Genomic DNA, 27944 nt, shown 5'->3' with positions numbered 1-27944 from the left:
ATAGTCAGAGATGATAGGAAAGAGGGGGTTGGGATTACATCAGGAAAAGCCTCGTGTGCCCTGCAAAGCAGTTTGGGCTTTGAAAGGATTTGAGACAGCCAATAAAATAAAGACCTTTGCCAGCTTTGCCCACTCCTGTAGGTTCCTGCACATCAACCTGCCACCAGCCTGGTGAACACACAGAAGTGATTAATGAGCTCTGCGGCCACCCAGAAAACAGTGCTGGCAGCTGCAAGCCCCAGGATACATCTAGGAATCTGCTTTTCTGGCAACATTTAGGTCAGAAATAAGTCAGTTTTTTGAGACTTCTGCTGCTGCCTCAGTCACGTCTCTCTTTATCTGCCCGTTTCTATGTAATGGATAGTTGTTACTTCTTCCCATTGGTTATTTTCAAGAGTTGCTGCAAAGATCAATTGATGCAGAGAAAGGTTTTATTTTCTCAGTTTTGAGGTAAGCTGGGATCAATTATGCAAATGTAAAAATAATGTAGCAACACACACTGGTTTCTAATAGCAAGTGGTATAGAAACTTATTATTCCCCTGTTAAAGAAAACTACTTTATTAAAAGGGAAAATGCCGGTGCACCCCAGAGAATGGCATGTTGGTGGCCTCATGCCTTCGGCCTCATCCTCATTTGCTGATGATGTCAGCAAGGAGTGATCACAGGGGCATCCTGGAGTTACCCTTCCTGACTCCCAGTTTCAGAAAGTTGATGGATAAAGCCAACCATACTTACTTGCTAAACACAAAGGCTCTGTTTCCAGGAGTATTTAACTTCACGTGTCATTTTGCATCTTCTGACAGCTTTGAAATTGTAGTTTATTAATACCAGGGGCTTAAAAAGTCAGTGCTGTTTACTGATGAGAATTCCTGCTTCCCATTTAGAGCAATGGGAAGTATCTAAATCTAGCTTTTTTGAAGATGAAGAAATTGTGTGGTCCTGAATACATTTGCTATCTATATACTATTCAGCTCATTTAGGGCTTTCAAACCTGGCTTCAGGGACCTGCTTCATGTTTCCATGTTTGTTTGTTTTTTAAAACATGAGAATAGCATTTCTATCCCATTTCACAATGCTGGAAATTCCCAATATCTCAACTCAGGCCAAAGGAAAAGCATTTAAGTAAGGAAATAATGTTCCAGCGACAGGATACTACACACTTTTGCTCTATGAGGTAATGTTCTGAACTGAATGTGAAGACAAGACCTATCTCCTTAAATTTTTTTCATTTTTAATAAATGCAGAGGTGGTTGGAAAAAGAAATGAAATGTTGGCTGGCAGAAGCAGCAGGGAAGAAGATTTCTTATCGGATAGTAACTAGTTCTGAGACATTTTGAATGTCTTCTCGCAGACCAGTAATTGGAAATTAAATATTCTTCATATAAAGGAGAGGCACCTGCTTGCATCTTTGTGTTCTATTATTCCTACTCTTCTCCTTTGATGCCTGATCTCCGTGTGCTTGGAATAATTCATGAGAATTACTTTAAATTTTCAGGGGAAAGCAATGGGTAATAGCTTACTTCTAGAAAAAAATCAGATAGCTGATTTCTAAGTTTAAAAAGAGACTTAAATATTTCCTCTTGCACAATTTAAGTACAAACTCAGCATTATAAAAAAGCAAAAATTTTAGAATCAAGAGCCTCGGGTACAGGACTCCACTTCCACTGATAGCTGTGTATCCCTGTATAAATTCATTTTCTTCTCTGAAACTCAGTCGTGTCATCTGAAAGTTATGGAGGAGGAGAGTACTTCATAGTTGCCAAGGACCTTGTTAGCTCTAATGTCCTGTGATCATTTATTACGTCTTAGGTTAAACATAAGTGAACTGTGAAAAAGAAAGGCAGAAATATAGGGCACTGCCATTCATACTTTTAGGATGAGTGGAACTACACATAGAAAAGCTGGAGTTCTCTGCTCTGAGTCCACAGCTCAGGCTGGAATGAGCAAGCAGGGATTTCAAAATGAAATCTGGGGATGTTGTGAAACAAATACATAGGATGAGTGGACTTTCGGGTTAGTAGAGGCCCTGACACAAACTGTACATTGTGGCCATGTGTATTTGGCACTTGGGGAGTGAGAGTATGACTTACAAGTGACACCCTCCCCTCATCCCTCAGGCCTTGGATCCCACTCATACTCCAGATTAGTTAGAGGCTACGTTTTCTGCCTTGGAAAGCCAATTCATTTTGGAGCTAGGAAGTAGTAGGTACTTAAAATGAATGCTTGAGTAATGAAAGAAAAATACATCCTTTAAGGCCTAGGAACATGGGCCTCTAAAGAGATCCAAGGATAAAATTCAGGGTAAGTTCTAAATGAATTTTCTTCCACTTTATTTTATTACATTGAAAATTATCTTAATGAATAAATGTTTTGTCAAATCAATGAGATGGAATTATTAAAGTACTTATTAAGGCAAATTAATGGGGGCTTGAGGCATCATGGTAGACAATTAAGTAACAAACGCCTATCCTTTTTATCGTGTTTGAGGTTCTGGAATAATTTTCTTTGATAAAATTCAGAAAAGTATCGTACCATTATGAAACATTACAGATTGCTCATTTTAGGCATGACTTGAATTATAAACTGTCAAGGGAAAATGGTACAAGGAGACACACAGATCCGTTGGCTTTGCTTTTATTCCCAAGCCTTATAGGGTACACGCAGTACTTCTTGAGTAGTGATATTCTTGCCAAGAGAAGCAAAAAGTCCACTCAGCACATTTCCAGTATTCACCAGACCCTGTGGCTTTCAGGATAAGAAAGCTCATTTTGAAAAATTGCACTGACAACCATGAGATTAAACACCAAGAGAGAAACTTATTGTGATACTAGGTTATCCCATGGGATTAAAGGACAAGAATTTAACCTGGACCCCAATAATAAACTAAAATAAGTTGGAACAGAAGACCTTAGCATTGGTTAAACTTTTTATTTTTCTCCTACTGTGCTTATTTCTGCCCATAGACTTTACTGCACTACCTCTGCATTTAGTGTTTCAGCACTTTTCTGGCCTAGGTTCTACGTGATAGGCATTATGGCCCTTAACAGTCTCAAATTTTTCACGCTATGAGTAAGTTCAGCAATGCTGAACAATTCTGGTTTCTTTTGTAAGACCAAATCCAAATTCTCCTGCTGAGGGTTCAACTGCCCCACCTTGGGGCACGTGTGTACGTGCAGGCCTGTCAACTATGGCCAGGGTTCTGGGGTGCCTTATAAGAACATTGCTGTTCCTGCCTCTACCAGTGGAAGAAAGGGGTAATGTAAGTTCTTAGGTATTGGTATTCCTTGGTATGTACTATCCATCTCTGGCCTCCCCGTATTCACACAACAGTTTTTTTACTGCACATAATTCCAAAAATGGCCTCCTTATCTTTTTCCAGCTTTCCTAAGTGAAAGCCCAAGTAGTGGGTTTTGGGCCCCAAATCACACTTGTCCTACATTCTGAGTAGTTCTTTGTGGCTAGGTTTTTGAGTGCCACCCAGTATATTCTGTTCAATCTCAATTGCTTATTTATTTGATTTCTTATAATATGTAACATATTCAATACACAATGGTGAAGGAGGAAAAGCCACATAATTATAATAAAACTTATATTATGGATAAAAGAATGCAAAAGGTTGCAAAGCAAATGGTCCACTGATTCAGATCATACCCTGATAGGCAAATTATAGTATGAACAAATATCTTGGATATTTGTTTGTTAACTCTGTTCTTTGAAAATAAATTCCCCAGTTAATCTATCTATTGATCTTACGGGTTTCCTATGATGAGTGTCTTTCAAGAGCTACATTTGAGGTTGAATTTTAGAATATTTCTCCATAGGAGGCTCAATCATCTTTGCAGTACTTGGGTTGACCTTTCTGAGTTTTCTGGAGCTGCAGCTTTTATAAAATATTGATCAATGGTCTGTCTGTTCATTTTGGAAGAATTCTATTTTTAAGTAGCTAGTGAAAGAAATATTTCTGAATTGAATTCTTTGTTTTCTTGGATTCTACTTTCTTTTTTTTTATTTTATTGAGGATGACCCCAGGGGCATTCTACCTCTGAGATACACCTCCAGCCCTTTTTACTTTTATGTTGAAACAGGTTCTACTAAGGTGCTGGAGGCCTCACTAAGGATTGCTGGAGGCCTCACTAAGTTGCTGAATTTGCCTTCACACATAGGACTCTCTTGTCTTATGCTCCTAAGTCCTGACATGTTCCACCATGCTCAGTACTTTATAGCAACTGCCTCTTCCCATGTCTTTCTTTCCCAGTTTAATGCTCTTTTTCATGGATGGAAAACAAGAAGTTGGGACAGGGAGACTTGTGCCTTTATTGTGCAGTGAGTCCCCACCTTCAGGCTGTATTTCGGCCATAACTAGGTGTGATGAGCAAAAGAAGGGGTCATCAGAATGTCCACTTCTGAAGTGTCAGTGCTTTGGAGGGTGCCTTAAGATCCCTGGGACCTCTCAAAAGGTCCCATTCCTATTTCTAGAATCCAATTTATTTCTTTAATTTTAGAATCCAATGCATATGAGAATTTGAATGCTGTAGTTCAACAGAGTAAAATATTATCTGTCCCTCAAGTTGGTCAAGGACATAAATTATAAGTCTCTGCTAATTTTCTGGAGTTACACTCAGTCAAGTCACCTTGAACTGAAGATTATTAGTTTCACAAAAAAATTCTTAATGAAGCCCAAACAAAATAGCCAACATATTAAAATATTTTGACATTTTGCCACCAAGTTGCTGAAAAATCCTGAACATAAGATATGAAAGAATAGGGATAAGCAACTCCTCTATTATCAGAGGCAGACAATCCCCTCCGTGTTCCTGAACAGGAATTCTTGTTCCTTTCTTATCTTCATTCAGCCTGTGGGTAATTTCCAGATGCAAAACACTTTCTTGGGTATACAAGTCACATCCATTCATATAATGGAATGCTACTTGGCAATAAAAAAAAAAAAACACCTTAACAAGGCCTTGGATCAGTGATGTAAAGCTAGGCATATCAAAACATTATGTTGAATGGAAGATGTTATACATGAAAACATATACTGTATGATTTTGTTTATACTCATTACAAGATTAGGGAAAAATAGTCTACAGTAAAAGTTATTAGCCTCTCCATAGTGGGTAGAGAGCTTCCTAGAAAGGGACACAAGTGACCATTCTGGAGGAATGAAAATGTTCTATATTTTGCTTTAGGTAGGTTTTACTTGGATGTTTACATTTGTGAAAACTTATCAGACTGGATACATAAAATCTATGATTCTATTAGATACAAATTGCACCTCAATTCAACAATGATCTCTTTTTTTCATTGTCATTAACACAAATCTTACTCAAATTATATAAAAAAGAAAGGAGAAAATAAATGGTAATAACGACTTGGGAGCATCTTGGGAACGATAAAAGGGATGTATATGGCCTAAGGAATGAACTGGAATTAGGGATTTGAATGTGTTCCAGATTCTCGGTGTCCCACTAAAGGTTGTCTTTGTTTTCCTTCCTTTTCTGTATTTTTCTCTACTTCTCATTTCTACCTGGTGGAAAACAAGATGTTGACAAGTTTATGAACATGATGTATGATAGGATCTCTCAGTCCCTTATTCAGCAAATATTTACTGATGCTGATTGTTGATTGCCACAGCATGCCAGATATCCTTACAGGTCTTGAGGACATAGCAGTGAACTAGTTAGACAAAGCAATTAGAATAGCACATTCTAATGGAGGAATAAGAGGTAAACAAGTAAGCACATATCAGAAATAGTGTAATGTTAGGTAACAAGCACACGATGTACTTATTCATATCGTAGTCAACCACTAAGCCAGGCCTGGGAGGGAGTGATGGGGAGGGAGTGGGGTGGGGACTTGGTGGGGGCTGGCTGGGTGATGTGTGCATTTATGTCTACACAAGTTTTTTTTTTTTTACCCCATTATGATGTATAAATACAATGCGCCAATAAAAAAATTAAAAAAGAAAAAAATAGTGTGATGTTATGTAACAAAAAGGATGCTGGAAAGTGTTACTGCAAGTCAGAGTGACCCGAGGAGGGGTGTCCTTCAGATGAGGTCAGGAAGGACGGCTGAAACAGGCGCAAGGAGGAGTCTTCTCTCAGAGCTCAGATGATGTTTATTTCAGTTTTTAGGAGAAGCAAATGTCATCTAAGTCTGGAGCAAGTTTGCCATGTTTTTGAGAAAGGAAGATAGTGAAGCTGAATTGAAGGGTAGTGTAATAAAAAGTAAAGTCAGGAAAGCAGGCTGAAGCTTTCCTATTATGACACGACACGAAAAAGAAATTATTTTTGTTCTTTCTTTTTTTTCTTCCTTTCTTTCCTCCTTTCTCTTTCTTTCTTTCTTTCTTTCTTTCTTTTTTTCTTTCTTTTCTTTTCTTTTCTTTTCTTTCTTCCTGTCTTTCTTTCTTTCCTTCTTGGTACTAGAGATAGAACCTAGGGACATTCTATCTCTGAGCTTCATGCCCAGCCCTTTTTATTTTTTATTTTCTGAACAGGGTCTAAGTTGTTGAGGCTGGCGTCAAACCTGCAATCCTCCCTCCTATCTGAGCCCCCCAAATACTAGGATTATGGGCATGCATCACCATATCCAGCTAAAGAGTTACATACAGAACAATGGAAAAACCATTGTATGATTTCATCTAGAGAAGAAATAACATCTCATATTTTTAACCTAAGGAAATAATAGACTCTCATCAAGTTGTGATATTCCTTTCTTAAGTCTACTTTTATTTTTGTTAAAGTTCTTAATAAAAGGTTCATATTCTCCAGAGAAAATACTTATTTGTCTAGTCTGGATTAGGTCGCTATCCCTTAATTCAGTGGCCGTGGCCATGAGATGGATCATATTACAGAAACATGGTAATTTCCATTTAATGATATTTGGATGGGAGGGATTTTAGAAAAAGGTATGAGAGATAAACAGTTCCCTAAATGCACACTCTAAATTCAGTCCATAAACCGAGTGTGAGTATTTTATTGCACTGGCAGATAACAGATCTGACACAAATTGAAGAGGCTTCAAGGAGCCCATGCTTTGGAAAGAGAAGCTTGGTTTGTGGTTTTTGCCTCTGTCTGTATCATCTAATCCAGAACTGCTGATATTTCACTTAATATTTTGAAGTAGGTCTTAGAGGAATTGGCACATGTGCCACTTTCCTTCAGCAGAAACTAGATGGAATTACTGATGTTTCCAAGTACAGACAGTTGGTAGCTGCCCTCCCTCCCAGCACTACAGAGGATGGGATCAGGACTCTATCATACTCTACTGCCTTTGCAGTGAGTGGTACCCACTCTCAAGGAGGCACTCAACACATTCAAACCAGAAATGTACTTCTATTTTCTAACTGTTCTGGAAATTTCAGAAAAATTGATGTTTTCTGGTTATTAGAAAGAAGAAAATACAGTGTCTGACTGGGAGGGAAATTGGGGGACATTATGGTTAGGTAGAACATTTGAAACATGAAACTCCACACGTCATCGTGGTCCACTGCAGTAATTATCTCCTAATTCCTTCTGTATTCCTCATGTCTAATAGAGGATCTGATACATCATTAGTACATCAAAAATACTTGCTCAGCGGAGAATTACATATTCATCAGAATATATCGAGATCAAAGGTTTGAGGTTTTTTGCCAATTATCTGGAACTAAGCTTCTATTGCTATGAAGTCATCAGTTTCATGAAAAAGGAGATATCTTCAAGAAGTTTGTAAGAAATGGAAACAGTATAAAGTCCTTTTCTGCTGTGTATTTGTAGTAGAGTCAAGGGTTCTCCAGAAGACAAGTCTCAAAGAGTACACTACTTCAGGAGGAAGTTTTTGTTTCATTGAGGATGAAATCAAGCCTGTTCTGAGCAGTTTTACAAGCAAGGGCTCATTTTGTGACCTGGGTTGTTTTGTGGGTAATTTTAACCATGCTAATCAGGTAACTGTTTCTGGCACTCTGTCCTAGTTTATATGGTTTTTCTGAAGGCCTGTATCTTTTTTTTTTTTTTTTTTTTTTGAAGAATTGCTTTACTGGGAAAGGAAATGGATAAAGAGTTCTCTGAAAGTGAACACCAAAATTCATGCTTCTGATGCTGCAGCAGGGAACTCAACAGAGGCAACGTTTCTGTGTACAGGTGAGTATCCCAAATCCACATTGCTTAGAATCAGAAGTGTTTCAGATTTCGGAATATTAGAACTTTGGAATACTTGCCTATATATAATGATTTGTCTTGGGGATGGAAACCAATTACAAACCCCATGGTACTTATGGGTTAAGTTTCATAATTTGGAATGTTCTACTAGTGATATTTGAGATTTGGAACATTAGGAATTTTGGATCTTGGGATTAGGGAGGTTCGACCTGTATAAGTCTCACACATTTCAATGGAGTCCATAGCTTCCAAAAAATTCTCAGTGAGCCTTTGACTCAGAATGGAAAGAACAACTGAAAACCCAACGTTCAACTTATACATACATGAAATAACTTATACGTGTTATATCTCTTCTGGATAATGGTCAGTTTCCTGTCACTAGAGAGGCTTTTCTTGACAGCAAAGGAGGACGAGAAATAGGCTGTTTGGTCCCCTTTTGAACAGCTAATGAAATCCATAGTTTAGCCATTTCCCTTCTACTACAACCAGACAGCTGGGACAAGCTCCAGGGACACACCTTGTTCTCCAGAGCCTAGAAATTTATTCAGGTTAGGTAATCCATAAAAAAACTGCAACACCTAGCTAATTGCCCTGCTTCCCACACCTGTCTTACCCCAGTTCAATCCCCTTGTTCCCTTGTACAGCTATAAGAAACCTATCTGATGTCATTGTGTTGTTGTGCACCATCAAAAGAATCTTTATTTTTACTTTTTTTTTGGTACCAGGAATTGAAAGTGGGGTCATTCTACCTCTGAACTAAAATCCCAGCCCTTTTTATTTTATTTTGAAACAAAGCCTCCCTAAGTTTCTGTGATCCTCCTGTCTCAGCCTTCCAAATACTGGGATTAGAGATGTGTTCCATCATGCCCAGCTGAGACAACGTTTAGATCTTAATAGTTGTTTAGCTATTCTCTTGATGGCTTCTTGGGTATAGTTGAAAATCTCGGATGATTGTAATATAAATTATTAATCCATTCTGCATAAAAAATAACAAAAACAAACACAGTATACAGTTTAGCATTTTACTACTACCACCCTGTCCATTAGTACTAATAATTTGCTCATTATAAGCATTCTCCACAACTATCTGTCTTCTGTTTTTACATATTTGGCAGAGCCATCGGTAAATCCAGTATCTTGTTTTTCCTTTGGATGCCCAGTGGTTCTAGACCTGCAAAACTTCAAGAAGGACAGGTTTAATTTTATAGCATCTTAGAAGGACTCTACTGGAGAGAGGTTTTGGGCATCAATGACATACCTCTTTTGTGAATCTAAAAACAGAAATACCATTATAAAAAGTAATTATAAATCATTATAATACCAGAAATACAATTATAAATAATAATTATAAATTATTAAGATGCAGGAGGAAATAAACTGGAAGGAGATAGATAGATAGATAGATAGATAGATAGATAGATAGATAGATAAAACTTAAAACTGGAGCTGGGTGTGGTGGCGCACGCTTGTAATCCCAGCATTTGGGAGGCTGTGACCTGGAGGATCGCGGTTTGAGGACAGCCTCAGGTACTTAGTGAACTCCTCTGCAACTCAGTGAGATCCGGTTTCAAAATAAAGCATAAAAAATGGAGCAGGGGGTGTAGCTCAGAGGTAGAATGCCCCTGGGTTCCATCCCCAGACCCTCAAACAACAAAAAACAAAACAAAAGAAAAAAAACCTTAAAACTGGTTATATTTAATTGCTAGACTTGGAGTTTTGCTGTCACTCTAGATTTTCTACATTTGATGAGTCACTTTCACAAAACTTCTGAAAATCCTGCTACATAAGGGCATTGGTGCGGTCCACTTGATTCCCTGTGTCCATCATAGATCATGAGCCCCTGGATTGAATGCTCAGATGCATTCAGAAATGGCAGGGGAAGGGGAAGGCGCTGCTGTTCTGCAGAACTCATAGCAGCCTTGAGAGCGGAGCTGGGGCTGTCCCAGCATCGTTCTTTGGTAGCTGGGTTACAGTGGGAAGACTTAGACTTTCCTGTAAAGCCAGGAGGACTACACTTACCTGACCATCCTTTATGAATTCACTGAGAGGACAATTACCTAGTAGATGAGAAATTCCATGAGCATCATACAGAAAGGCACATTATGAGGCATTTATGAGAGTTCCTTATGTGATTTTAGGCTAATTCATTTCCCAGGTGTCTGTTTTCCAAATTCTATCAGGTCAGTTTGTAAAGCTTATGTCCTCTGTCCTACCACCTGAATTGTTTAGTTACCAATCATCTTAATTGCTCTTTTCTGGCTTTCTGTTTCCCTCGTGTGCTGTACAACTCAGAAGTTCCTGTGATTTTGCGCTTTTAAAATGTGCTGTTAAAAACTCTAGATGCAGGAGATTCTATAGATGAGCAAATAAGGCAACCTGAGGGGATAAGAAGGGGGAAGAGGGAAACTCTCTAAAGCACATGATGTACTTAAACATATCAAAGTCAATCACTAAGCCAAGCATGGGAAGGAGGGCGGGAGAGGGCGGGAATTGGGTAAGGGCTAATTGGGTGATGTGTACATGTATTACTCCACCATCTTTTATCCCATTATGATGTATGACTACAATGCACCAACGAAAAAAATTAAAAACTTACAAATTAAAATAATAAACATCGTATTTACATTGTGGTAAATCTGAATGCTAAGAAATGGAATTCTACTGTGTATTACAAAGTAGAAACTGGGGATAGATTATTTAATATCAACAAGTTACCATGTCAAAGGATAATAAAGAAACAAAACAAAAACAAAATAAAACATACTAAATGAGATTTGGGGATATTACCCACTCCTTTGTGCTTCAGTTTCCTTACTTGCAAAATCAAAATCTTCAATTTTTTAAAATTATATACACAAAAACAATAGTATGAAGGAGAAGTGCTCCAAAATAAAACACTTTATTTTGAGACTTACTCTAAGGGACATTAATTTATGGTGTGGTTGTAACTCACACTTAAAATCATAATTTCTCATTTAACATCTGAATTTCTTGAGACAGACTGTATGCTTTCTGAGGTCAGGTGAGGAGATTTCCTTAGCACTTAACATAGTCAGAAGCACACTGTATCCAACAAAGAAAGAAGAAAGAGAGAAAGAGAAAGAAGGAAAGAAGGAAATAAAGAAAGAAAGAAGAAAGAAAGAAAGAGAAAGAGAGAAAGAAAGACTGACTTTGATGAAGGAATAAGCATACTAAAAATCAGAATGGATTTGTAGAAATATAGAGATGGGTCTACATAAAGGAGAGTACTTTTGTGTGGATAAGATAATGCTATTTTTAATGGTATTGAAGATGTAACCTCCGCATCCTTTCAAAGGGAGTTGGGATAAGATGTGGCTTGGAACAGGGGGGCTTCAAGGCCATAGGACATGCTGGATCAAAGTGGCAACTGCACATGGACCACTTCTCTAACTGAAGCACCACGTCTAGGAAAGAGAGAGAAAGAAATTCGATCTTCAGAGTCCTTTGCCCCACTTCCCTTCCACTCCACGTCTTACTCCTCTGCTCCGTTCTTCTCCACCACCTCCAGACCCTGGAATGTCACAACATCATAGCACAAAAATCTTTTCCTATAACTGCTTCTGCATCCTCGTTCCCTACAAAGAATCCTAATAAAAAAAAAAAAACACTCATCTGCAAGTAATTTTCAATTTCAACTTCCAACACAGGGTTTCTTTCAAAAGTCAGACTGCTCTTGTGTCCTTACTTGAGGTGTTTCCTTAGCACGGATCGTTTACATGCATGGCTGTTAATGACTAAGTCACTTACTTGCAAAGTTATGCCCATCTGTCATGCAAGAAGAATAGTGCCCTTCAGAGAGCGCTAAAGAAAACTATGGGAATGGAGGGGGAAATGAGCAGCTATTAAAAAAGGTAAAATGCTGCCAGTGATTCTAACTGATAAAAGCAATTAATTAAACATGCAGTGTGCAGTAGGGAATTTGTGGCATGGCATAAATTACAGCCACCATGCATGCTTCTCCTGTCTCTGGATGTGAACACACAGAACCTTATGGCCTTCCAGTTATGACTCTTGTTTCCTTCTGGATATGGCAGATGTCTCTCCAAGTGACTCCACTGCATGGAGAAGGTGATGTCAAAAAGAACCGAGGGAAACCGAGACAGTGGGTAGGGGGATGAGGGGAAAACACAGAGAGAAATAGAATTTGAACAATTACAGGCAAGGAAAGGAGGTTATGGATTTAAAGCTGTTTTGTCCTGCTTCTTTATTTTTATTTTTATTGGTTTTTTTTTTTTTTTTTTTTTTTTGGTGGTGGTACTAGGGTTCCTGGAAACCCTTCTACCTCTGGGCTACACTCTCAGACCCATTTTTATATTTTTATTTCAAAACAGGGTCTCTTAAGCCAGCAAGGCTGGCTTTGAACCAGCTCGATCCTCCTGTCTCCGCCTCCCAGGCGCAGGGATTACAAGTGTGCACCACCACGCCCAGCCTATCTTGCTTCTTTAAGGCACTCTGAAGTTCATCAGCAAAAACTATGTCTTTGCCTTCTTTTTCATATAGAAATTGTAGCAATTTTTTCATCTCAAAAGGATGCTTGTATCTTCTAAGGCAATAAAATCTTCTAGAATTATTTTATGGGCTTGCAAAATACTCTCTGTAAGCCTGTCTAACAATGGCATCTCAGGAAGTTTCCAGTTAGAGATGATATCACATCTCACATATTTGAAATATTTAAGAAGGGTGTAGATTTAAGGTACAACTTATTTCTTGTGACAACAAAGTGGAACGGATGTTACATACTGATTGAAAGGCAGCCACACAATAGGCTTGTTTTAATACTTTCTGTTGGCATTAGAAGCTGTAAAGTTCTGAATAAAAGATATATGATCATACATCTGAGTGGGGTCAAATAAATCTGATGATTTTTCCCTAAGTAAAAGGCAAGAAAACAGCACAGACACCTGCTTTGTGTGATGGTGGTGAGATATATCTTGCCAACTTAATTGGTATCAAGATTGAAATGGTTGCACAAAATTATCCCTCTGGGGTTGTTTCACTGCTGAGATATTGTAGATTTACACCCAGCCTGGCCAAACCTCCTGGAAAGAGAAATTTCTATCCTGAACACAAAGTCTAAAAAAATTAAGAATGAGGGAATTCATACAAGCTTAACAATTGTCAGTTAAAAATTAAATAATGCACCTACAACTACAGAGTATAAAGCGGCCTTGGGTAATTGGATCCAAATTGTGTAAACTTCTCACGCATAGATACCATTTCAATCCGCTATTAAAATGTATTATTATCCAAGAAGAAAACAGAAAGGAGCTCTTGAAGGTAGTACCTTCCCTCAGGAGGTTGATGAGTCTCTGAAGGTAAGCCAGGTCTGTTCTCTGTGCGGAAGATCAGCAGAATCTGGGAAAGGGATGTAAAAGATTAATGGCAGTATAATTCAGCGGTATAGGCTTTGCCAATCACATAACGTTCATTGCCCACTGCATTAGCAATGGTAGGCACTGCCAACAAACAGCAAGACAATGCTGTTACCTGCCCAATAATCACCCAAAAAGGAAATCTGTCACGCAGCGTAGTTCACTATGAGCAAGACCAGAGTGAAATACTTTGCAAGAGAACCCTAAAATGAGTTAAGGCACAAGGCATTTTTATGAAGCACTATTTCATGGTGGAACTGCAAACATTCTTTCTTTAATCATGTCCAGAATAGCTCCAGCAGCCCATTTGCCTGGAAGTGTTCCCTGTATATGCAGAAACAATCAATTGCCAATCAACTCAGCACCAGGGAGTCTTCCTATCCCTGAATACAGAATCTCTCTCCATTTATTAATTCTTCACCAGCCAGGGTTCTTTTTCAGAGATAAATTTGCCAACATTTTCTTTGGAATAAGTGGCCATTATGAGCACAGAGATTATTAAAGGCAGCCTGGAAGAGTGGATGTTTTAGGTGAGTCTTTTTAATGTTTGTTTTCGACTTGTTCATGGTCCTGGTCTTCAGTATACCCACCACGCCACCATGCCCAATTACAGAGCCTCTCCAAGCTGTGCTTGGTTCACACGTATTGTCCTTGTTTATATGTCCCTTCCTCGTATGTTAGAGGTAATTTGAGCATCCCCTCCTCTGCCTCATCAGTAAATACATTTTAAAATTTACTTTCCAGAAATTTGTTCATGTCTTTATCTGTGTAAGGTTCTCCCTATTCTTCTCATTGCTGAGGACTCATAGTATTTATTTGAATATAGTATCAAGAGGGAGAGAGGAAGGAGGGAGATTAAACATTTATGCCCAATTCACAATTATATGCCAGATATATCTACTTCCTATTTCTTACTACTCTCTTTTCTTTATTTCTGTGACACCATATATTTCTTTTCAAAGTTTCAAGAGAAGAACAATAAAATTAAGTTGATACACATTGAGGTGTGACTCACTGTTATTCTAAAACTGGCATTTGAATTGTCTAATTGATAGAATTATAGGCAAAGTAAAAATATGTGTGTGTGTGTGTGTGTGTGTGTGTGTGTGTGTGTGTTTTGCTGAGGATCAAACCCAGGGGACTTCTACCTCTGAGCTATACCTCCAGCTTTAGTTCATTTTTTATTTGAAAACAGGGTTTTGCTAAGTTGCTAAAAGCCTCACTAAGTTTTTGAGGCTGGCTTTGAACCTGCAATCCTTTTGTCTCAGTCTCCCAAGTACTAAGATTACAGTACAGGCGTGAGCCACCACTTTTGAGCTGAGAGCTTTTCCCTAAAGAAACCATGTACACTTTACTTAACAATTTCTGGGAAACAGAAAGGGAAACAGAAAGTGAATATTAGGAATCTCTAGTCCTTTTGTAGTGGACAACCCTTCCCCCAACAAAGATTAGATTCAGTAGGGGGCTTAGAGGTCATGGAAGGTGTCTAGGTTATTAATCTAGGGCTTCGATACATAACTGGAGAAAAAAGAGAAAAGAGGTTTTATTGTACTCACCCAGGTTTCTCATGTGTTTCAAATAGTATCAGAAGTAAATTCCAAATGCTCTATAGTAGAAGTTAGCAAACTATGGCCTATATGCCAAATCTATACCCTCAATCCTTTTATTGTCTTTGTCTTTTGTACTAAGGGTTGAGCCCAGGGGTATTCTGCCTCTAAAATATACCTCCAGTCCTTTTGTATTTTTTATTTTGAAACAGGGTCTCATTAAGTTATTGAGGCTAACCTCTAACCTACAATCCTCCTATCTCCGCTTCCCAAGTACTAGGGTTATAGGTGTATACCATCATGCCCAGATCAATCTTTTTGTTTTCAAAACAAATTTTTGCTGGAGCCCAACTGGGCCCATTTATTTGTATATCATGTGGTTGCATTTGTACTTCAAGAACAGGGATGAGTGGTCAAAACAGAGATAATATGGCTCCTAAAGCCTGACATATTAACTAGCTCTCAGAGAAAGATTGCCTCCCCATGGTCTAAGGCAAAGAGAAGGATCCCATCTTCCTTTGGAGCAATAGCTTAGGAAAGGGTCCAGGACCAAGAATTGCCAGTGAGATGTGAAGGAAAGATTATCGTGGGTCTTTGGGAAAGGGTCTACTTTTTTTAAAGAAACCTTCTATTATTTTTCTTTTCTCCTGCTGCATATTGTATCAGAAAGTACAGACAACAGAGAAGAAGCATGGAAAGAGTTTGGTTCTTCAGTGATGTGTTTGAGCCATTACATTCTCATATTCAAAAGTTGCTCATCTACAAGACTTTTGTTTTATAACATGATACTATTCCTTGTTGTTTAGATGGTTTTGAGTTGTGTTTCTCTGACATGTAGCTGAAGACCTTCCAGCTGCAACCCCACCCTGCCTTCGACATCAAAACTTGGAGCAGAAGGGGTAAGAAAACCTAGGCTCTACCTTCAATTGCCTCTCCCATATGGTCTTGTCTTGGGGACTGTGCTTCCGGAGTTATATCTAACTTTTTAAAGAAGTCCAACTGTGTGAAGTGAATGCTTGGTATTACTGGAAAACTGTCTTTTATTTGGCTCCTTCTATATTCTGGAAACTTCTAGAACATTTCTTCCATAGAGAGAAACTCTTAGAAGAAAATGTATCTGTCTGGATTTTTAAGGCATCTTCAAGTTGCTTTCTTTATTTGAGTGTTTTATTAAGCAGATAACATTTGAACACAAATATCAAATATATCAGGTTTTCTAGTTTCTATAAGCTTTTAAAACTGAGTTATGGGTTTCAATTTATATTGAGAGATAGATATAGATATGTTTTAAATATTTTACTTTTTTCTCCAGGTGATGGCATAAAATCATGATAATTTCTAGAAGCATAAAGTGATTATTTCATTTTGTCTTACTAATAAATACTTACTGAGTGAAGCATTTTATGTGCTATCCCAAAGTAGTACCTTAAATTGAATTTTGTAAATCCAGTAACTTAAACTTCTTTGATTCATCACCTAATCTACATAAATCAAAGTTCCTCTGAGAACTAATTGAAGCTATTTTCCCATTTGAAGTTGAAACAAGTATTATTTTTTTTGCAGTGCAACCTCACTTCATAATAAAATTCTTGCTGGCAAATTCTGTTTTAGTATGTAATTGCGATAGTCCTGAAGGAACTTTTAATTTTGTTAGGGGCAAATTTTCCATGTGACTAGATGCAAAAATCATTAAAAAAGATGAAATTCCCAATACACACAGAAAACCTTGCATCTTACTACTTGTACCACTGCATTTTGTCTGTTTAATCTTTTATAACGTTTCTTTTTGGCTTCTAGTTAAAAAAAAACAATGGCACACTTTTAAAAGGAGATTTATTTTGATGCATGTGGTAAATGCAAGGTAATGAGAATTTTAGAAATATGTTGTGCTGTTACATGAATACGTTCTCTTTTTTAAAGTCATTTAACTTTGTACTAATTTTGTCTGTTAGTCTGATTTTAGCAGTTAAAGAGTAGTAGTTACAATATTATATTCTTAATCTCTTCCTGAGATTAAATACATGAATTCTACCCAATAATAAACCCACTACATAATATTATTACCATTATCTTGCAGAACAAAAAAACTAAGGCTTTTAGAAGAAGTTGTTCAAGGCGACAGTTCATGAGAGATAAAGTTACCTTACAAATTCAGCCCTGCCTGGCAGAGTGCCACCCTAAAATATTCATAAGACATTCAAGCTAAACAGGAAGAATTATTGATAAGAATCTTTTGATTTGATAAGAATTATTATATTCAACAATAATTTTGTCACAAGCATGTCTATAAAATGTTCCAGAAGTAAAACTTTCAAGGCAGAATTTAGTTACCCGTTGGCTAGTTTTCTCTGAATCCTCTCATTTCTCTAATAATAAATAAGAACAATAAAATACATCTTTCTATTCAGAACATCAAAATAGGCTAAGCTCTTTCACCTCCGTAAAGCATGGCTTTTCCAAAACAAATTTTCCCCTTTATAAGTAAACTGAGCTCTGTAGCTCAGGGAAGGAGAGGTAGCAGTGAATTCAGAAATATAAGGTTCAGACAAAAACAGAAGGCACCATATTGCCCTAAAATTACATACATACACACACGTACGCACCCATGCACGGGCATTGAAAAGCATGTGCGTGCATGCAAACACACACCTGGACATACAGTGACTGGCTTTCTCAGGGTGCCCTACAATTTCATAGATATGTTTTTTTTGTTTTGTTTTGTTTTGTTTTGCGGCTCTGGGGATAGAACCCAGGGGCATTCGACCTCCGAGTTACACCCCCTGCCCTATGTTTTATTCTTTATTTTGAAACAGGGTCTCACTGAGTTGCGGAGGGCCTCACTAAATAGCTGAGGCTGTCCGTGAACCATGATCCTATGGTCTCAGCCTCCCGAATGCTGGGATTACAAGTGTGCGCCACCACGCCCAGCTTTAGATTTGGTTTTTCAGAGGACATGGACTACTAACACAATCAGGCAAAAGAAAAAATTTTAAAAATGTGATGGAAAAAAGAAAACAACCCCTTTCCTCTAACTCTCAGGATTCCCTAAGATTTTACATCCTAAGAACTGCTTATTTGGTTCATTGCATCTCAAGCAATTTAGATGATGTAGGTCTTCATTCAGTGATGTCTAAGCTGTCCTTCCTATATCTACTGTTATATTCCTTGGCCCACCTATCCATTTTTCTTTTATTTTGAGACAGGGCTTTCTAAATTGCAGAGGCTGCCTTCCAACTTGCAATCCTCTTACCTCAGCCTCCCTAGTAGCCAGGATTACAGGCATATACTACCATGCCCATCGTGTATATATTTCATGCATTTATTCTCCCTAATCTTTTCTTCATGCTACATCTCAAGTGATTGTTTTAACATATAAACCTCATTTTGTTCTTATCTGGTATAGAAATATTTGATTTTTTCCATTGCTTTAGGATCAAGACCAAATTCCCATTAGGATCAAGGAGGCCTCTGTCATTTGCCTTCAGGTCGCTTTCTTTTACTCTCCAGTTACAGTGACATTCTTTCAGTCCCTCCAAAATCACGAAGCTGTTTCCTGTATTTGTAGCTGCAGATTTCAGTGCATTTGTAAACGTTGCACCACCACCTGCAGTTTCCTATAACCTTTCCCAACCCCAGGTCCATGGTCATACTAATTTGTACTCACAAATCTTTGATCATTCAGTTTAATTTCCCTGGAGTTTAAAGATGACACTTTTTAATCTTTAAAATAAGAATGTACCTTGAATAGACATGACTTATCATTTATCTGTTCATCTGAAAAGAAAAATAATGAAGGCATTATTTGGTTAGCTTCTCTTTTTGTAGTGGTACTGGGGATAGAACCTGGGGCATTCTGACTTTGAGCTACACGCCCAGCCCTATTTTTTATTTTTTTATTTTGAAATAGGGTCTCACTGAGTTGCAAAGGGCCTCACTAAGTAGCTGAGGCTGTCCGTGGACCTGGATCTCCTTTCTCAGCCTCCCAAATGCTGGGATTACAAGTTTGCACCACCACACCTGACTTCTCTTTGCTAAAATTTGATTTTACACACACACACACACACTCACACACACTCACACTCACTCACACTCACTCACACTCACTTGGTCAGGTGGTCAGCTTTCCTAAATGGCAATTCAGATAAAAAGGATGCTTTTGATGAGAAAGTTCTAGAAAAATATTTGAATGTTTTAGTCTTTGAATATTTGTTTTCTTGAAGTTTTACACATGTATAAAAGTTTCAAATCATAAGTACACAGTTCAGTGAAATTTCACAATGTGACTCACTCCATAATCACCAACTTCTGTCCCATTCAATATTACCACATGTGACTATTTAAATTTAAATTAATTAAAATGAAATACAATGAAATATTCAGTCCCTCTTAATTTTTAGACAAGATGGAGTAACAAGAACCAGATTTACTCTCTGAACTGAAACGATTAAAAAACTAGAAAAAATGGTTGAAATAAATGGTTTGCATGATGTTGAATGTCAGGCGATAAAAGTAAAGTGAACTCTGAGAGATGAAAAAGCAACCAGGTGAGCATGACCATTGCCTGAGCTTACAGACTGGAGTCTCCAAGAAGTGGCGCAGCAAGGGGAAACCCAGTCAGAACCCAGCAGCCCTCCTGAGTCAAGGAGAAGGGTCTAGTCGCTGTATTCCAAGGATGAGTCCCATTGACAAGGCAGAATACAAGAGGAGAGAGAGCTACATGGAGAAAGAACGCTGGAAATCTGCAGAGCCCCTCACCCATCAGAGCACTCAGCTGATTCGTCACCAGTACCAGTACCTACAGGGAGAAAATTACTCAAGGTGAAGAAAGAACTGCCTGAAAGAATTCGGGAGGATAGTGCTTGGTCTATTTTGTGTTACTATAACAAAATAATGGAGACTGGGTAATTTATAAAGAACAGAGACTTATTTCTATAGTTCTGGGAGACTGGAAAGACCAAGAGCAACTGGAATGCATGTGGCAAGGGTCTTCCTGCTGTGTCATGATGTGTTGGAAGGCAGGGGCAACCAAGTGCCAGGAAGCTGGAAGCATCTGATCTCACTTTCATAACAAACCCATGCTGGTGATGGTGAACTCGCTCCCGTTATAATAACATTAATCCATTAATCCAGAGCTCTGTCCTTGTGACTTAATTCCCTCTTGAAGGTAAAATAAAATAAAATACTACTTGCATTTGTTTATAAAACCATTCATAGAGCCCCAAACTTGAAAGAACCTAAATGTCCATTAATTGATAGGTTAAAAAACAAGACAAATGGTGGTATGCTCATTTAAGGGATTCTACTTAGCAATAAAAAGAAGGAATGTCTGAAACATACAACACAATTGAATCTCAAGGAAAAAAAGGCTGTACAAAAAAAAGATACTGCAAAATTCTGTTTTTAAAAATGTGTGTGTGTGTGTGTGTGTGTGTGTGTGTGTGTGGTCCCAGGGTTCCTGGAAACCCTTCTACCTCCAGGCTACACTCCCAGACCTATTTTATATATTTTTATTTGGAAACAGGTCTCTTAAGCCAGAGAGGCTGGCTTTGAAAGTGCACGGTCCTCCTGTCTCCGCCTCCCAAGCACGGGGATTACAAGCATGCGCCACCACTCCTGGCTGTAAAAAATTTTAAGAAAAGCAAAACTATGACAATAGAAAGCAGATTCGTGGTTTCTGAGACTAGGATGTAGAGCAGAGGAGTTAGTTACAAGACATAATGGAAATTTTGGAAGTGATTTTAAAGTGTTCTATGAATAAGATACTGTATAAAATTGTATGCATTTATAAAAATGCGTGTTATACTTAAAAGTGGTAAGTTTTATATATAAAATATCATTTATAAAGCTGACTAAATACAAGCAAAATTGGCAAATATTAAAGAGGTCACTTGAATTCTGTCTTCTCCTAAATTTAATTCCCACCTCTCTTTTTCCCCTACTTCTCTCACTCGGGGGGTAAAATGTCCCTTCATATACTCTTAAGTATACTTAAGATATACTTAAGATATACTCAACTCCTTAACTACACTCCATTTCTTTCATTATATTCATTATGCTGTCTTTCTTTCAACTATACTGTGTCCTTCATTTTCTATACTCTTGGAAAATTTTTTCTTCCTTTTTGGTACTGGGGATTGAACACAGAGGCATTCTACCTCTGCTATACCAGGAGCCCTTTTTTTATTATTTTTATTTTGTAAAAAGTTCTTGCTAAGATGCTGAGAATGTCACTGAGTTGCAGAGGCTGGCCTTGAACCTGGAATTCATCTCAGCCTCCCAAGTACGGGGGTTACAAGAGTGTGCCACCCCGCTGGCTCCTTCCATTGAGCTTTTCAACATGGTCGAGCAAAACAGAGCATCCCTTGCCCATGACTTCGGCTGTTTGTCTTCTCTCCTTCCCGGCTGGCCCTTGTGGACTAGATCATTCTCTGTCTCTTGGCTCATGCTGTTTCTTGCCTAGAATACCTTTTCTTGTCCCTTTATCTTGCCGCTTCCATTTGCACCTGGTTGACATACAAATATTTTGCATCATCAGTTTCTTTGGGAATTTCTCATTATATCTTTTGGACTTTCAGCCTTAACTCTGTTTTCTGTTCTCCAATTTACTATTCCATATTGTTTTGAAATAATTATGAAAGTAGACCTTGTGCCCCTAGATAAATTACATCTAGATAAATTACATCTTAGATAAATTACAGATGAGAATATGATAAATTACATCTAGATCATTGTAAATATTTTGTTGTGCAAATAATATAGCTTTAATAATATAAATATATTCGTTTTGATAATAGTATTCCATTATTTATTTGTTATATATTTTAAAATATTAAAATTAAAATATTTAAAATGCTGACAATAAGCCTTAATAAGAATTTAAATTATTTGGGGGAGCAACCTTTTTTTAGCACCTACAAATATGGTTATATATGCTTTAGGAATACCAATCTCCATAACAGTTTGCAATATGTATTGTGCGTGATTTAAAGGAATAATCAGCTTTTAAAAGTTATGGTATGCCAGGCGTGGTGGCGCACGCTTGTAATCCCCGCTCTTGGGAGGCAGAGACAGGAGGATCGCGCATGTTCGAAGCCAGCCTTGCTGGTTTAAGAGACCCTGTTTCCAAATAAAAATATAAAATGGGTCTGGGAGTATATCCTGAAGGTAGAAGGGTTTCTAGGAAACTCAGTACCACCAAAAAAAAAAAAAAAAAAATTATGGTATACAGGTTAGTCTCTCTGAAATTCTTGGATAGACATGGTCTTCAATAAATATATTATGCATTGGAATAGTATAAACAGACTTCAAAACACTTTTATACAAATGTTGCTATTGGATTTGTTTAACAACACTGCAACAAAGCTAAAACAAGTAGAGATTTTCATGTTACATGTTGCATCTGCCTCAAGAGATAGGGAAATTCCTGCCACCAGAAGTGTTGAAGATAAAGCTAGACAACAGACATTTTCCCCGGGCCATTCTCTGTGTTCATAAAACACAAACTGACCACATAAAAGTCAGTGTTCTCCTGGTGTTGATAATGACCTTTGGGGAGAAGTTGTTTTTATATAGGTAATGTGTAACATAAACTTTCTAAAGCTTTTGTTTTTTCCTTAAAATTACATAGCTATAGTGTGTGTGTGTGTGTGTGTGTGTGTGTGTGTGTGCATGTCTGTACGCATGTGCCCACTAGAGACTGAACCCAGGGGCATTTTACCTCTGAGATATACCCCAAGCCTATTTATTTATTTATTTATTTATTTATTTATTTATTTATTTATTTTTGAAATAGGGTCTTGCTAAATTGTTAAAGGTCTTGCTGAATTGCTGAGGTTGGCCTCAAACCTGTGATCCTTTGTTTCAGCCTCCCAAGTACTGGGATTTCAGGCCTGTACCACTATTCCCAGCAACCACGGTAAGGAAGTCAGATTTCACCAGGCATGCTTTAATAAAATACTCCTTTCTAACTCATGGTTTTCCCTAGTAATTTAGAAAGATGTGCCTTAGTTTTGTTTTCATAACTCATCTTTGATGACTTGCCATTTAAATGGGCATGAATTTAAATATAGCTGCTGCTATACGCGTAATCTTCCAATAAACTTGACAACCAAGTGCAGCTAATATCAGATGGCCTATGCTGCAGCGGGCAGGTAAGTACCGCTTTGCCTTAGACACACTGTTATTTATAGCTCACGTTGCTGACGTGGGCATGAATCAATGCAGGGGGAAGCAACAGGAAACACTTAGGGGGATCACCTGAACAATAGGTGTCACTCTTCCTCCTGAAGCTGGATTGTATTAGCTTTAGAAGAGTGAAAGGAGTTTAGCTTCACTGTTCGCTGTTTGTAGACCTCGTCTTCCTAAGTCAGGTCTTTTATTAGCATAAATAGAAAATAGTGCCTCCCTTGTCACTTATACACAGTAATCACCCACTTTACAAATTGCTGATTGAAAAGATCATGGCCATTAACATTTGTTGAGCAGCCCCTGGGTACAATGGGCTCTATCAGGATGAAGAGAAAGGAGAAATGAAGGATAAAGGGAAGGGCAGGTTCCAAAGAGAGTATGTAAGCTGCCTACCAAGACCCTTAGACAGGCAATTTAATTAAACAACTTTTTAGTATTAACTAAGGCACTGATGTAGTTTTAAAAAGTGACTTTAAAAGGCAACGATGTAGCAAACCTCAAAGAACACAGAATGTAAATATGTAAAAAGAGTTGGGTGTGTTGACACACTCCTGTAATCCCAATAACTTGGGAGGCTAAGATAGGCAGACTGCAGGTCCAAAAACAGCTATGATTTAGCAGAACTCTTATCTACCTAATAAGACCTTTTATCAAAACAAAAAATAAAAAAGGGCTGAGGGTGTAGGTCAGAGGCAGAATGTTTCTGGGATCAATCCCTAGTAATACACACACACACACACACACACACACACACACACACACAGAGTAAAAAGTAAGAATATCATTTAGTAAATTAGGTTCAAATTGGTAATGAAGACCATAACAGCTGTGGATGTGGACAGCTGTGCAAAGAAGTATATGGGACTTCTCAGAAAAGATAGGTTCAGGGACTGCGAGTAAAGCACAGTGATAGAGATCATGCCAAAGGCCCTGGCTAGCCAGTCTCCAGAAGAGGAGGAAGAAGAGGAGAAGGAAAAATAGATTTTGAGATGACTGCTTAAAATTGGGCAATATTTGGCCCAGTGTGTTTGTATATGCCTTTCATCCCAGTAACTTGGGAGGTCGAGACAGGAAAATCATGGGTTCACAGCCAGTCCCAACAACTTGGCAAAACCCTCCACAGCTCAGTGAGACCCTATTTCAAAATAAAAATTAAAATAGGGCTGAGGTTGTAGCTCAGAGGTAGAATGTCCCTGGGTTCAATTTCCAGTAAAACACACACACACACACACACACACACACACACACACACACACACCCCACAGAGGGCAATATTTGATGCATGTAGGCAAAAGAGTGAGGAAGTACAACCAGTAATAGGCTCCTACAGCTTGACCAGAAGAGAATGCAGAAGATGTTTCAGAATAATAAGAAGCAACCATCAGAAGATGGTTTAGAGTAAAACTGTTAAAAAATTTGGAATAATAACAAATATATTTTTCTTTAATAAATTCTTTAAGACATAATTGTAATGATAAGAATTTTTTGTTAGAGTTTTTCTTCTGTTCTCGGGCAGTTTTGTATTCCTGTGGATTTTAATAATTTCCTATTCACACAGACTTTTCTTGCAACCAACTCACATATATTGTTACATTTGGTGAAAGTGTATTAAAAAGCTTAGTCTGATTTCATAGATATGTAGAGCACAAACAACTCTATTCTAGGACCACATATACGTACCTGCGTAAGAGGAGTTTCAGGTGAGACAGGCTTCAGAAGCTGCAGGGAAGAACTTGCATCTGGGTGAATATATAAGAACACCTCCATCCTACACTATTTTTGTCACAATGCCTGAGTTGGCACCATCACTTGGATTTGAGGGCCCTTCCAAAGATTCTTTGTGGCTGGGCATGGTGGCACACGCTTGTAATCCCCGCGCTTGGGAGGCGGAGACAGGAGGATCACGCAGGTTCGAAGTCAGATGCGCTGGCTTAAGAGACCCTGTTTCCAAAAATAAAAAGTATAAAATAGGTCTGGGAGTGTAGCCCAGAAGTAGAAGGGCTTCCAGGAACCCCAGTACCACCAAAAAAAAAAAAAAAAAGACTGTGCAACTGGAGCTTTGGAAACCTACAAGTTGTTGCAATTTCTTGGCCTTATGACCAAAACTTTGGGAGATGTGTCAGGTCAGAGCTATTTGCTGGACATCTTTCTCACCTGACAACAGCTACCTGCCCATTGAGAATGAGTGGAGTTTTAGGAATCCTTCAACTGCTCACTGTAGATAGTGGGCCGCCCCCACCTGAGCAAACCCCAAGGCTTTGCAAAAGGGTCTGCCTTTCTTACCAAAAAATGAAAATTTTGTTTCTAACTAGCAGAATTGATATAGAATTTCTCTTTTATTCAACTTAATTTAAGTAAGTAAATTGTTTTCTACCACAATTTTTTTTTTTTTTTTTTTTTTTTTTTTTTTTTTTTGCGGTACTAGGGATGGAACCCAGAGGCATTCTACCTCCGACCTACACCCCCAGCCCTATTTTTTATTCTTTATTTTGAAACAGGGTTTCACTGAGTTGCAAAGGGCCTCACTAAGTAGCTGAGGCTGGCCATGAACCATGATTCTTTAGTCTCAGCCTCCCAAATGGTGGGATTACAAGTGAGCACCAGCACACCTGGCTCCATTAGTGTGTTTGTTTGATTGTTTGTGCTACTGGGGATGGGACGCAGGAGCATTCTACCTCCAAGCTGCATCCTCATTCCTATTTTTTATTCATTCTTTATTTTGAAACCAGGTCTCACTGAGTTGTAGAGGGCCTCACTAAGTAGCTGAGGCTGTCCGCGAACTGCGATCCTCCGGTCTCTGCCTCCCAAATGCTGGGATTACAAGCATGCACCACCATGCCTGGCTCTCTATTAATGTTGTTTAATATGATTTTATCGGTGTATTATAGTCTCACATGGTAATGTAAATCGTGTTGAAAGTGACATACATGCACACATCTCTGTGTTTTCCCTTCCTCCTACCCCACTCCCCTTCTCCACATGAATAAGAAAGATAGGTCGTTGTTTTCTTTTAGAAAATAAAGAGGAAGTGAGGAATGGAGAAATACCACAACAGGCATTAGAGGGGATTTGGCTTTGGATGTCCATGTAGTCGTATGCTAGCACGGTAAGAAGGGACAGAGCTTTAGCACTGCACCTCAACTAAGTGATGAGTACTGCCCAACTCTTGCTAATGTGCTTGTAGTTAACTAGGCTGAACACTTATTCCAGCTCAGACAAAGGTTATGTATGGGTTGGACTAAGTCAGATGCCAACTTCTTGACTTTCCTGTTGACATGATTTAAGCCTGAGCAAATCATTCAATATAAATGCAAATAAATGAAAATGTAGGTGGATAATAGAAAAACTGAACTCTGTTTTCTGACAAATGTTTATTGAGCATCCAATTCCATGCCAGTGCTACGCTACACTCAAAGGTTATTGCAGAAAATAAGAGAGACCATGACCCTGCCCTGGCAAACTACTCCCTTGGGTGGGGCCGGAGGCATTTAGCAAGACTCCTTGTCGAGTACAGTAGATGAAATGATGAGAAAGGTTTTTGTGCTGTTCAGTAGATATCTCCCAGGTCCCTTCTGTGTCCAAAGTGCTGGCGCATGTGCTGAAAATACTGCCATGAATCCTACTGGTCAGTATCCCCACTCTAAAAGAGTGAAGAAAGAGAGAATACTAAACAAATCAACAAATAAAATGCAAGATTGATTAAATGGTGATAAGTTCAAAGGAAAAATGCAGTAGAAAGGTGGATGGGACATGCTAAGCAACTGCAATTAGCTAAAGAGTACAGGAAGCCTGACATAGAATACTGGAGGAAATAGCTAATGGAGAGAAGAGAATGAGCCATGTCAATATTTAGGGGAGGATCATTTTCAAAGAGGGAAAGGAAGAGGAAGGAGAGAGAAGCAGAAGCAGAGGGCCCAGTAAGGGTGAAGGCTCCCAGGGGAGAGCATGTCCAGTGCTTCCAGGAATGGTGAGCAGTCCCGGTGATTAGATGTAGTGAAGGAGAGGATCTACTCACCAACGGTATCAGAGAAGCGACAGTAACCCAGACCCTAAATGACCTTACAGATAAATGTTTTATTTTGAAGTCATTACAGCATTCTGAGCATAGAAATAAAGAGATGTCTATTTATAAACGATTACCCAGTAGTTTTCTTGAGTGTAACTTCAAGGATTGCAATTATAGAATCAGGGATATCAATCGTAATACATCGCGATAGTTCAGGGGAATGATGGGAGTCTCATGGAACAGGTTGGTGGTGAGGAAGGAGGTGAGGAGGTGCTGGATTGGGGGTACACCTTGGGAGCAGAAAACAAGAGTTTGTTAACTGGTTGGACATAAGATATCACAGGAAAGGAGAAATACAAAGTGACTACTATTTCTAAAATATGATCAAGAGAATTAAGGAGCCAATAAGGTGACCTAACTAAGGGGAATGGGAGGGGGAAATTCCCTAATGTATACAATATACAATAACAAACATATCAAAGTCAATCACTAAGCCAAACATGAGGAGGAGGGAGGGGAAGGGAATGGGATGGGAACTGGATAAGGGCTAATTGGGTAATTGCATGGATGCTTCTACCATCTTGTACTACACTAAGGTGTATGACTACACTGAACCAATAAAAAAATTTTAAAAAAGAATTAACATAGCCGGGCGTGGTGGCACACGCTTGT

Source organism: Muscardinus avellanarius (assembly GCF_963383645.1).
Source record: "Muscardinus avellanarius genome assembly, chromosome: 11".
In the NCBI taxonomy this organism is placed as follows: Eukaryota; Metazoa; Chordata; class Mammalia; order Rodentia; family Gliridae; genus Muscardinus; species Muscardinus avellanarius.
Note: the sequence above shows the minus strand (reverse complement) of the source record.